Source organism: Diadema antillarum, unplaced genomic scaffold, assembly GCF_040938485.1.
Source record: "Diadema antillarum isolate AM-2024a unplaced genomic scaffold, OU_Dant_1.0 seq00000648_RagTag, whole genome shotgun sequence".
Taxonomy (NCBI): Eukaryota; Metazoa; Echinodermata; class Echinoidea; order Diadematoida; family Diadematidae; genus Diadema; species Diadema antillarum.
The window spans coordinates 167,525-178,762 of record NW_027271562.1 but is presented as its reverse complement, the minus strand read 5'-3'; positions in this window follow the sequence as shown (position 1 = coordinate 178,762).

Below are 11,238 nucleotides of genomic sequence, written 5' to 3'. Positions count from 1 at the left end.
TGGTCACTACATATAAAGGTACATTTTTGAAGTTACGGTCAAAAGAAGCAAAATTTTTCTTATTATTCTCTTTATTTTTCTTGACCTTTAATCGCAAATATCTCCATTTGGCAAATATGGACTTATCAGTTTTTGCGAACAAACTCTTCATATATATATGTGTGTGTGTGTGGTATATAGTATTGGTTAAGGTAAGGATTCAGCTTTTTTCTTTTTTGTGTGTGTGAGATACTGTACTTAGAATCCACTTTATGAAATGTTAAAGAGCATACAGTTCTAACAGGAATTCAAAGTTTATTTGATGAAAATTGGTTTTGAATTGGCTAAGATATCTAAAAACAAGGTAAAACAAAGTGATTCTAATGAAAGGGTGGGTCCCACCTTTTATTAGGATTGCTTTGTTTGGATATCTCGGCCATTTTGAAACCAATTTTCATCAAATAAGCTATGAATTCATCATAGAATTATATGCTCTTTCATATTTTCATGAGAGGTTCTCATTATCTAAAAAAAAAAAATCATCAATAAACATTGGAAACTTGAAGCCCCATCTCAACCAAAACGGTATCCTAAAAATTATCCACATGCAATTTATTTGGTGTATAATTTTTTACTTATTTATGATGCATATGTATATGAAGACAGTTTGAATGCAAAACCAGATAAACGGCATTTACTTTTTTTATGAGGTCATCAAACTGAGAAAGAAATAAATCTTTCCAATAATGTTGCTCTTGTTACATAAGACATTTTTGAAGATATTAAAACTATCACAAATATTCTATTTTTTGTCTATTTTCAGCAAATTCAATGTCAAATATCTCGAATTCATACAAATGGATATAGTATATATATATATATATATATATATATATATATATATATATATATATATATATATATATAAGTAACAAAGCTGCAACAAAGTTCATGCTGTATTCACCAACGGTTTATTTCTTCACACACATTTTCGAGCGTCTCGCCGCCCTTTCTCAAGTGTTGATACTGAGAGAACAATAACAAAATTAAGCCATAACAATATATTGCAACCGTGTTACCAAGGATGCGCGCTTTAACGCATCAATGCTAGGCATCCTAACACCCAGCGCGCATCCTGGCAACAGTGCAATGTTACGTCATAATGAAATGACAATGAGTATAAAGCATACATCAACACTTGAGAAAGGGCGGCGAGACGCTCGAAAATTTGTGTGAAGAAATAAACCGTTGGTGAATACAGCATGAACTTTGTTGCAGCTTTGTTACTTATCTTTTTATCTTGCCAACACGTGGACTACCTTATCAACATATATATATATATATATACATATATATATATATATATATATATATATATATATATTTGGATATATGCAACAATATACAGTCAAGGAAATTAATTTAATGCACCAATCAATTAAATAATTAAATAAGTGGAAATACACAAACATTTCTTTCTTCTTGTTCACAAGTTCTAATATTTGTTTCTATTGGAGATAAAGGATGGCAAACTGGCATGGACAAAGATATGCTACTGTATACAGACAGGACCTGCATAAAATATATTGCAATATCAAAATTTGCCAAAGATCCATACAAAAATGAACATCACATAAATAATATTAGAATAACATTGATTTCTAAAATATTGTTTGCTTATAATAGTATAACCAATAAAATGTTGTTTTAAACAGGATAAAAGCTATACAGACTCATCTCATTCCATCAACTCTTTGGGGAATATTTAATGTTCTGACACGGCAATGAAGCAATAAAGAAGATTGATTTAAGATACGTGGCATATTGAGAAGAAAGGACAGCTAAGAAAAATGAAAAATAGGACTCTTTCCGGTTTGGTCACTTGATTTGTTTCAAGTACAAGACAGTGCTGGATAAATTGTGTAGAGCGCCATCTCTCTGAAAACTAGCTAGAGTGGAGAGCAATAACAACAACATGTACGTGTCCAGAAATTTACGTTCCGGCCGTGTATGCCATCGCCGCACCTCGAGAGCTAGCAGCGGCTGCGCGACTGGTAGACGAGACACACATTGATAATTTTCGTATCAGCTGACTGGCGCTGCGCTTGGATCCGTCCCGTACGAAACGCAAGAGCGGAACTTTTCTGATAGATTTACACTTATGCGTCAAAGAAGTTAGCGCTATCACTTGATGCAACTCCTTGATATTATGTTTCAAGCTATTTCTAGTGCTCTTTGTAACACTTCATCGGATTTGACTAAAAGCATTTGATTTAGACGGTTCGTCGCGACTTGTTGATGAAGTAGCAGCCAAGCCCGCCTGGCAGCAGCGGACCCGCCCACATACCTCCACGCACAGACCTTTCGACACGCAGGGAGCTGTCGGGGAGTTCACGGGGCCGACTCGTGTTTGCAGCTCCGCACCTACGGAAGGTGGGTACGAATGGTAATGGTATGTTGATAGTTTCGTGCTGAAATCTTGGTCGTATTAAAATTGCCGAAGAACAGAGTAGCTGTATGTGTATCACTCTTATAGCTGTGTAAACAAGGTTGCCAGCGTGACTTGAAACAGTGACGATCTCGATGGCTAATAGACTGACTGGTACTACAGAAGGGCTGGGCGCTAATAATGCAATAACGTAAAGTTGCGTCCAATTTGGTTCAGGCAGGTGTATAAAGACGTAAGACTTTAGTAGGCCTATGTGTACTCCATGTTCACCGTTCCTCAAATGACCATTTATCTATAAAGCATTGCCATTCCATCTGCTATCCATTTAGGGAAAAAGCTTTTGTTTTAGGTGTCAAACCCCACAGTTGAGCTAGGTGAGAAAATGAAGGAAAGGTAATTTTGTATAAGCTAAAGAGTAACGCAAGCCGCCCATAGTGCATAGGCGACAGGGCATAATTTGACCTTAACGCCGTCAAAAATTCGACCCTCTGCTACACATAGAATCCTATGCTTATGCTAAGTCAAATTAATGTTATAAGTGATGACAATTTACAATGTATAGTTGGACCTACTACTCATTGACCACGTTTTGATTAAATACCTTGTATCTTTAAATAGAAAATATCCCTCAGTTTCACCTTCATTTCATTCCACTCGAGGCAGAAAATACCACAGATTCATATCCTGGGCTCAGATTGTTGACTCATACCGTATGTGCGGAATTCTCGGTGACAAACACAAGTGACACTCTTTACTGTACATTGACGCAAGCTCATCATTTTACTGGTAATCGACTGCCCGTTTTCCCATTGAAAAGCACATAAATCCAGTGAGTGGGCAAATACATGTTAGCAATAATTACATGTATTACTATTACTGTTAATGAGGATTTTCTTCAATTCTTTTTCTTCCTGTTTCCTCAGGTTATTAACCTGTATCCCCCTAATTTCTCTTGATTTGTTTTCATGTTTGAATGTTCCAGCATATTGCACCCCGTCCCATGCGTACTTTTGATTTGATACGTGAGAAAGCCATTGCGCAAGGATGGTCGATCTAAAAATAGGTGGTCGATGAGCAGTAGACTTGCTTGCACACATGGTTTTCTTTTGATTACTGAACCAACTCATTTTGCATGATACACAACAAAGCCTTCTTCTATCTGCCGTTGAGTTTGTGACAGAATGTTGCACATTTATAAGTCAAAATATAAGAGAATACATTCATGATATGAAGGCATTTTTGCTCTGGACACTGTTGTCTTTGGCTGTATTCCAGAGCTCGATACAGAGAAAGAAATTCCTCTGTATGGACCATTGCAACACTTGTCATGGTGAATATTCCACAGGTCTGTTGTTGATGATGTTGATATTTACATGTTTCATGCCAACAGGTGGGTATAAATAAAATTCTATATCTTGTCATATCAGACTATGTCATAAAATTGATATGATGCTAATTCATCAATGCACAATATAGGAGAATGAGAGAAAGATAGAAAGAACAAAGTGCTTTTTAGACCTAAACAATGCTAGGCCTTCCCCACGAGTAGAGGCAGCATACAGCTCATTAATTTACTATTCTTCTCACTTCCCCACCCTTGCCATTGGTCATCTGCATACTGTATTTTGAGAACAAAACAAATGTAACTTGTAAATCTCTTTGCTCAGAGGCAATCCACCTGCCTACTGGTCATAATCAATGGCTGCAACTATTATCATACGGTGTGGAAATTATGATGCAATCACCGTTTTTTTTAAGCTTACCAGTGGCCGACTTAGGCCTGAGACATACATGTAATTATTGTTGCTTCATTTTCATACTTAATATCTTCAACCAGGATTTTGTGACTTAATTGTATGAATATCATGATGTATGAAATCACTTTGTTGGATAGCCTACCAGTGGCTGACCTAGACCTGAGATATTGATGTTGCTTCAAGATGATGATGATGATAATTATTATGATTATGATTATGAGTTTGATTATGATTTTTATGATGATGATGATGATTATTATTATTATCATTATTATTATTATTAGTAGTAGTAGTAGTATTACATGTATTATTATCATCATTATTATTATCATTATGACCTCCGCCAAGGGAGGAGATTGTGTAACTTTCTTATTCGGCATTTGTTGGTTTGTTTGTCCGTGTGCAAAATAACTCAAAAAGTTGCAAATGGATTTGGATGAAACTTACAGGAAAGGTTGAGAATGACTCAAGTAATAGACGATTAAATTTTGAAAATGATCCAACAATTTTTGTGGATTTTATGAAGGATTTTTGATATTTTGGCTGGTTTAGGGTCAAAGAACTTGGGAGTTCAAGCTGCACATTTTTGAGGTTTTCATATGCGCACAAAAGTGCGTGCTCTAGTTTCTGCTAAGGCGAGGCACGCCGTGCAGCTGAAAGTTGATGATGTAACAAAAGGCTTCTAATATTGGGAAATCGGGCGACCTTCAGCTTGCATGTACGTATGGGTGAAAATCATTGATCTCAGAAGAACAAGGTCATTGGTGTAAATGTACTGCTTGGCAGAGGTCTGCAATTTCAGAGTGCTTCTCTAGAACTATTATCATCATCATCATCATCATCATTGTCATCATCATCATCAACATTATCATTATTATTACTTTATGAAATAAACTGTGCATACATTGTATCACAGTGTTCATACTTTAGTGTGGACATTCAATATTGCTTCTCAACCACTTCTTGAGAATGATCTGCCTACACTGGAGGCTGCTCTGAATTTTATGGCAGCCTCCAGGTAAGATTGATTTCATGCTTTTAGGTTGGCGGAACAATTCTGGAGTTGCCATGGCAACATGGAGTGGGTTTCAAGTGGAATTGTGCACGTCAGCCACTGATTATATTTTTATACTTTTTTTCTGTGGGTTTAGAACATTCATTGAATATGGGGATGAGACCATACATCCATTTGTGAAGTCATCTACTCCACATGTTTTTAACTATTCAGTTCAAATTTGACAAAAAGGTACATAATAGCAATATGAAGAGAGGAGCATCATCAAATAATATGATATTAAAAAACAAACAAACAAAACAAAACCGAATCAAAGAAAGAAGTGTAACATAATAGGGGAAAACCCAAAAGGTAATTAATTGCTGATATGTCACTTCGAGTCATTTTGATAGGCATGGGAGTCACAGCCTTCATGAAAATACAGTGTAATAGAGTATGGGTGCCCAACAGACGAGGGCTCACTATAGCTCATGATGTCGCAATAAACTGACAGTAATTTCATCATTATGATGGATTATTATGTAATTCATAGGTGCAATTGTCAGTGTTACCTTTTATTGTTCAAGGCAACTGTGTGATGTGTTGTTTGTCAGACATTTGATCTGAATACAAGATGTAAACCTCTATAAGTCTCAGCATTGAAAACATGATAGATGCACCTGATAGATACATTTTTAAATGCAGATGAATTTTACTTTCACGAGCTGTAAATATATTATCAATTCAAACACAATCAAAATATCTGAAAATTTTGATGGTTGGTATTTTCCACTGCCTACAAAATATGGATCATGTTATTTGATTCAAAGTGATGCCAATGGTAGAACTCTAGACAAACAAAAACAAACCAAAGAATACATGAAGCGGTTCCATGACATTTGCTTGTGCGACAGTAAATTGCTCCCATGTATGCACGCTGATCCAAACATAAATTCTTCCCACAAACATAACCTTAACCCTAATCGTAATCCTCACATCAAACCAAACCTGAAACCCTATCACGACCCTAACCCTAATCCTAACCCTAACCCTTATCCTAACCCTAACCCTATCCCTAACCCTAACCCTAAGTCCCGGTAGAAAATAAGACTGATGCAATTGTTGCAGTCTGAGCAAATTTTGTGATACCACATGAAGCAAGGTATTTTTTTAGAGGTTTTGGAGGAAGGCAAGATTTAATAAGATGAATGCACACTGTTGAATTCTTGCTGTGTACTTTTATGTGTGTCCATGTACACAGAGTAGAGACTGTGAGATATAATTATCTGTACACATTACTCTTTAGTGTGAACTCAACCACACACAATATATATATATTATCCTTGTGATGAAACTATGAATAATTTTTTTTCCTCCAAAATGCAACAATTTTGCCTCGTAAATCATTTCTTTCAGGGACAATCTGCCTGACGTGTGCTCACAGATCAGTGACTGCGGTTAGGACTATTTTCAGCGTTATTTGATATCTCAAAGTACTTGGTATATAGATCCCAAGTGTCAGTACCTAGTGGGAGATGATTCATCCTATGAAAACAGAGGAGTTCGTGGTAGACATAGCTTAGGCAGAGAGATTCCACTCCATGTTGCTATTACTGAATAGTAGATAAAAGATTGAGCATCTACTGTAGGACCAGAAATGCATAAATTTTAGTCATTTGGTGACTTTAACCAACGCCAAGATTTGCGAAATTAAATTTGCATGCGAAAGTTCTTGACTACAATATACGCATTGAACGCCATGCTTTGGCAATTTGCGGAAATTTCATGTGATGAAAAAGGCTTTTGGCTCCGAGTCATGAAAATTTCATGTTGCGAAAATATCTTGCGTTAACGTTATGTTCAAGCCTATGTGCTTAAGGTTTCATTAAAATCAGACCATAGCAAGAAAGTCATGGACAGCTTCACAGTTGACTGTTGGTCACAATTTTAATGCAGATTCAAAGAGGCAATGATGTAATTACATCACAAGTATCCCATTTTAGTATATCAGGGTATGTCTGTATAATGTGTGTGTATGTGTGTGTGTGTGTGTGTGTGTGTGTGTACACTTTCTTGGTAAAAGATTTACTGGCATCAGCATAATGCCTTACTCTGCGAGAGATGGGGATTGAGTAGAAGTGTATGCAGTAAAGACTAGCGATGGTGCAGGAGATAAATTGCCAAATAGGAGATTACATTCCCACTCGTCGAACCGCCTGTCCAGCGGTCTAGCCGGCTCTGCTGCACAGCAGCACTCTATGCACTGCATCCCAAATTGCCATGGATTCTTCCCCCGTCCCACGCTGATCAAACTAGGCCGAAATTCGAGCCCGGAGCATCGATTTCTCTCGCCGTCTTCTCGAAAAACCGCCAGTGGTTCCCTGCCATGGTGCTGAACACCGAGTCGTGAACGGTAAACAGCGGGCATACACTGTAGTCCTCTGCTAACACATACATGTATTTACCTCTCATCAAAATGGAATGTTCCAATTTTAGAAGTCTGGTGCATAGGTATGCAGCACTGGTTACAAATGCACATAATTTCAAAGAAACTGTGTATTGTACATGTATGTCAAATGATATGTAAACATGGTGTCCGAAAAAACCTAATGTGATTTTGGGATACATTTTTTTTTTGTTATGTATGATAATAGATTAAATACTTGACAACTATTGGAAAAGAAGTAATAGGTAAAAAGAGCTTGCTGGAAATATGATGTATACGTCTCATTTGCCCTGCCCTTTCCCAAAATGAACAATATGATGATGATTTCAGTGACTATGATCACAATGATGATGATAACAATGAAATAAATGATAATGATAGTAGTAATGATACTACTTACTCTCCTCCTCCTCCTACTACTACTAGTAATCCTACTACTACGACGACTACTAGTGCTACTACTACAACTACAACTACTACTACTACTACTACTACTACCACTACTACACTACTACCACCACCACTACTACTACTACTGCTGCTACTGCTACTACCACTGCTACTTCTACTACTATACTATACTACTACTACTACTACTACTATACTATACTACTACTACTACTATACTATACTACTACTACTACAACTATACTATACTACTACTACTACTACTACTACTACTAGTACTACTACTATACTACTACTACTATACTACTATTACTACTACTACTACTACTGCTACTTTTATTATTGATGATAATGTAGTAATAGTTATAATACATCAAGGACATACTGAAACAGATATATGTTATGATGAGTGCCTGAGAGATGACCACAAGGTTAACTTACATTTGATATGAAAAATTAACTTAACTCTTGTTTGATTTGACATATAACTTTGCAGTTACAAACATGATGTTTCTGATATAGAGGTTTACAACTCAATGTAGATAAAATTCAGATAATTGCTGGTCCAGATTTTATAGGGAGAGAGATAGTGAGCTAGAGAGAAGTACAAATTGTACCTGCACTATGATGTTAATGATGAAGATCATTTGCCAAGTAAATTTTTAATGCCATAGTACAGAAATCTCTTTACTTCCGATGTATTTCCACAGTAGGAACAGAAGTATTAATCTGATTATAAAGTGAATAATAGCATTGATTCTTGAAAATATGTTCATTATTGTATGTTCAATGCGTTTAATATTCAAGTAAGTAACATTTGTTTCCTTCTATACCAAGTCCATATAATAAAGATTTAAATGCAACATGACAATTTTTATACAGTGAAGGGGGTCTGGTGCCAGAAAGTACAGCTTGTATCGGCTCACCTATTTAACAATACAACACAATGTACAGATAAAACAAACAAACAAACAAACAAACAAACAAGCAAACAAACAAATTCTCTTGTGAGAGAGCTAATCACATTGAGGAAGCGAATTGGATATGATGCGTATTATGGGAAAAAAAGCCGTGTACCGGTAATCACATCAATTGCTGTATTGTCATAAATTTGTCTTAAGTTCATTGCCATTCAATGTAAAAAGATGGGGGCTAAAAGAGCAATTATGAAAATAACAAAGCAAGAAATTAGACAAATTGATAAAAAAGTAAACAACACAAGGGTAAAGACATTGTTGCAAGGTCATGTAGCAAACAACCCAGGGGTAATGGTTGTTTATGTGGCTATTGCCACTACATCCACATCATATGTAGATCTTGTGTGAATCCACACCAGAGTTAATGGCCCGGGTCTTTTATTGAAATGGAGTGTGAGCTTAAGGTAAGACAGGAAGGTACATCATACCAATTTTAGCCAGCTAGCAGACAACACTTTGATATTACTGATGAATTAGAAATGGACATGGTAACATACTTTGTATAACATGTAACATTCACATCAATGATCCACTTTATCAGCTAAGTGATAAAAGTTTGTGAAAACTCTTTCTCTTTCTCTTCCTGTTTTCATATACATAATATTGTAATTGATTAATTATTGCCTGTGCCATGCATGTTTTATTTTGAAATATGTGTTTAATGCTCTTAACTCTTCAAAATAATATGAATCAGTGCATTGAACCTCGTTCTTCATTATTCCTCATCAAAATGTTGTGTGTAGTCCATTGTTTCTATTTCAGTTTCAGTTAAGCTTACTATCACATTTTTCAAAAGTTAACATTATATAATGCTAACACAATATTAACATGTTTTGGGTTTGTTTTTTACATGCGCAAAGAGACAAAAAAAAATGTGAGAATCTCATGGAAGAAATATGCAATAAATGAAAATGATGTAGAAATACCCATTTTCGTTTCAGTTGTACTTATTTCCATGTGTGCCAGATTAAAATGAAATGTTACATTTCCATAATCAGTTATTCAGAATGGAAGTTAGACACTACTTCATTGCAAGAGACAAGAAACTTTTTTTTTGTTGTTGTCACAGGCTTTCCTTTGTGTGTCTTCTTTGTCCCTGTTACTTACAATTCTGAAATGAGTTTTTTTTTTCTTTTTGGAGAGAGAGAGAGAGAGAAAGAGAGAGAGAGATCCTGTTGCCTAGCAACAAAAATAGAAGAAAGATTTCATCTTGAGGGCACTCCTTCGCTGCATTAAAAGAGATAAAAAGAAGCATGGCAGGGGATAAAAGAAGGGGAGATTCAAGGAAAGAGGGAGAGGGACAGAGAATAGATTAAGAAAGGGATGATTGATGCGGCAGGAATATAGCTGAGAGTGCCAAAGATTATATCCTTCCAATTTGTACTGGTCTACACCGTACATGTATATGGCTCAGCGCAAATGCATCATGATATAGAACAAGGCATATTGATCGACTCGAGCTGTAAAAGCCAGGGCAGTGGGGCAGGAGAGGCATAAAACTGTCTGTGAAAAATCTGTACTCGGTCGGTGTTAAAAAGTGTTAGGGATTGGCTTGCAATAAATATGACAGCTAGCATTTCCACATTTGTATGTACGGTTACAGTATTGTAACCATTTGTATATGGTTACAGTATTGCAACCGGTGGCTATTATAATATTGGTAAAGGAACACACAACCCAAGGTCAACTGTAATGAGTGCTTTGAAGCAGTGGTATAGAAATGACAACCTAACTTTTTCTCTGGCTAGGTTAAAATCTGAATCATGCAAATGGGATAAAATCGTGATCATGCAAATGGGATTCATTTAGACTATTAGAATCAAAGCTGAATAATAATCATTGCAAAAGAATATTAAGTTGAGGGGTGAAGGTTGAGGTTTGAATTTTCTTCAGTTTGTCTCGCTCAAACAAATGAAATGTATAAGATCGCAACTGCTGATCTGTAATTTAACAAACATGTCAAAAAAAAGGAACCACAGGACTTGAACCTGTCATCTACTGCTTTCCGAGCAGCGATACTACCACCAGGCTATCCCTGGTTGCCAGGGATAATAATCATTCTACCAAATGTCACATCTGATATTTTGTTTGTGAATATATGTGAAGGGATTCCATTGTAAGATTAAATCTACCTCTCCATGTCCAGTGTTGGTATTTTCCTGCAAGATACTAACCAAAGTTCATGACAGTGCAAAATATACCAACATTATAGACTGATGTAATTTCTT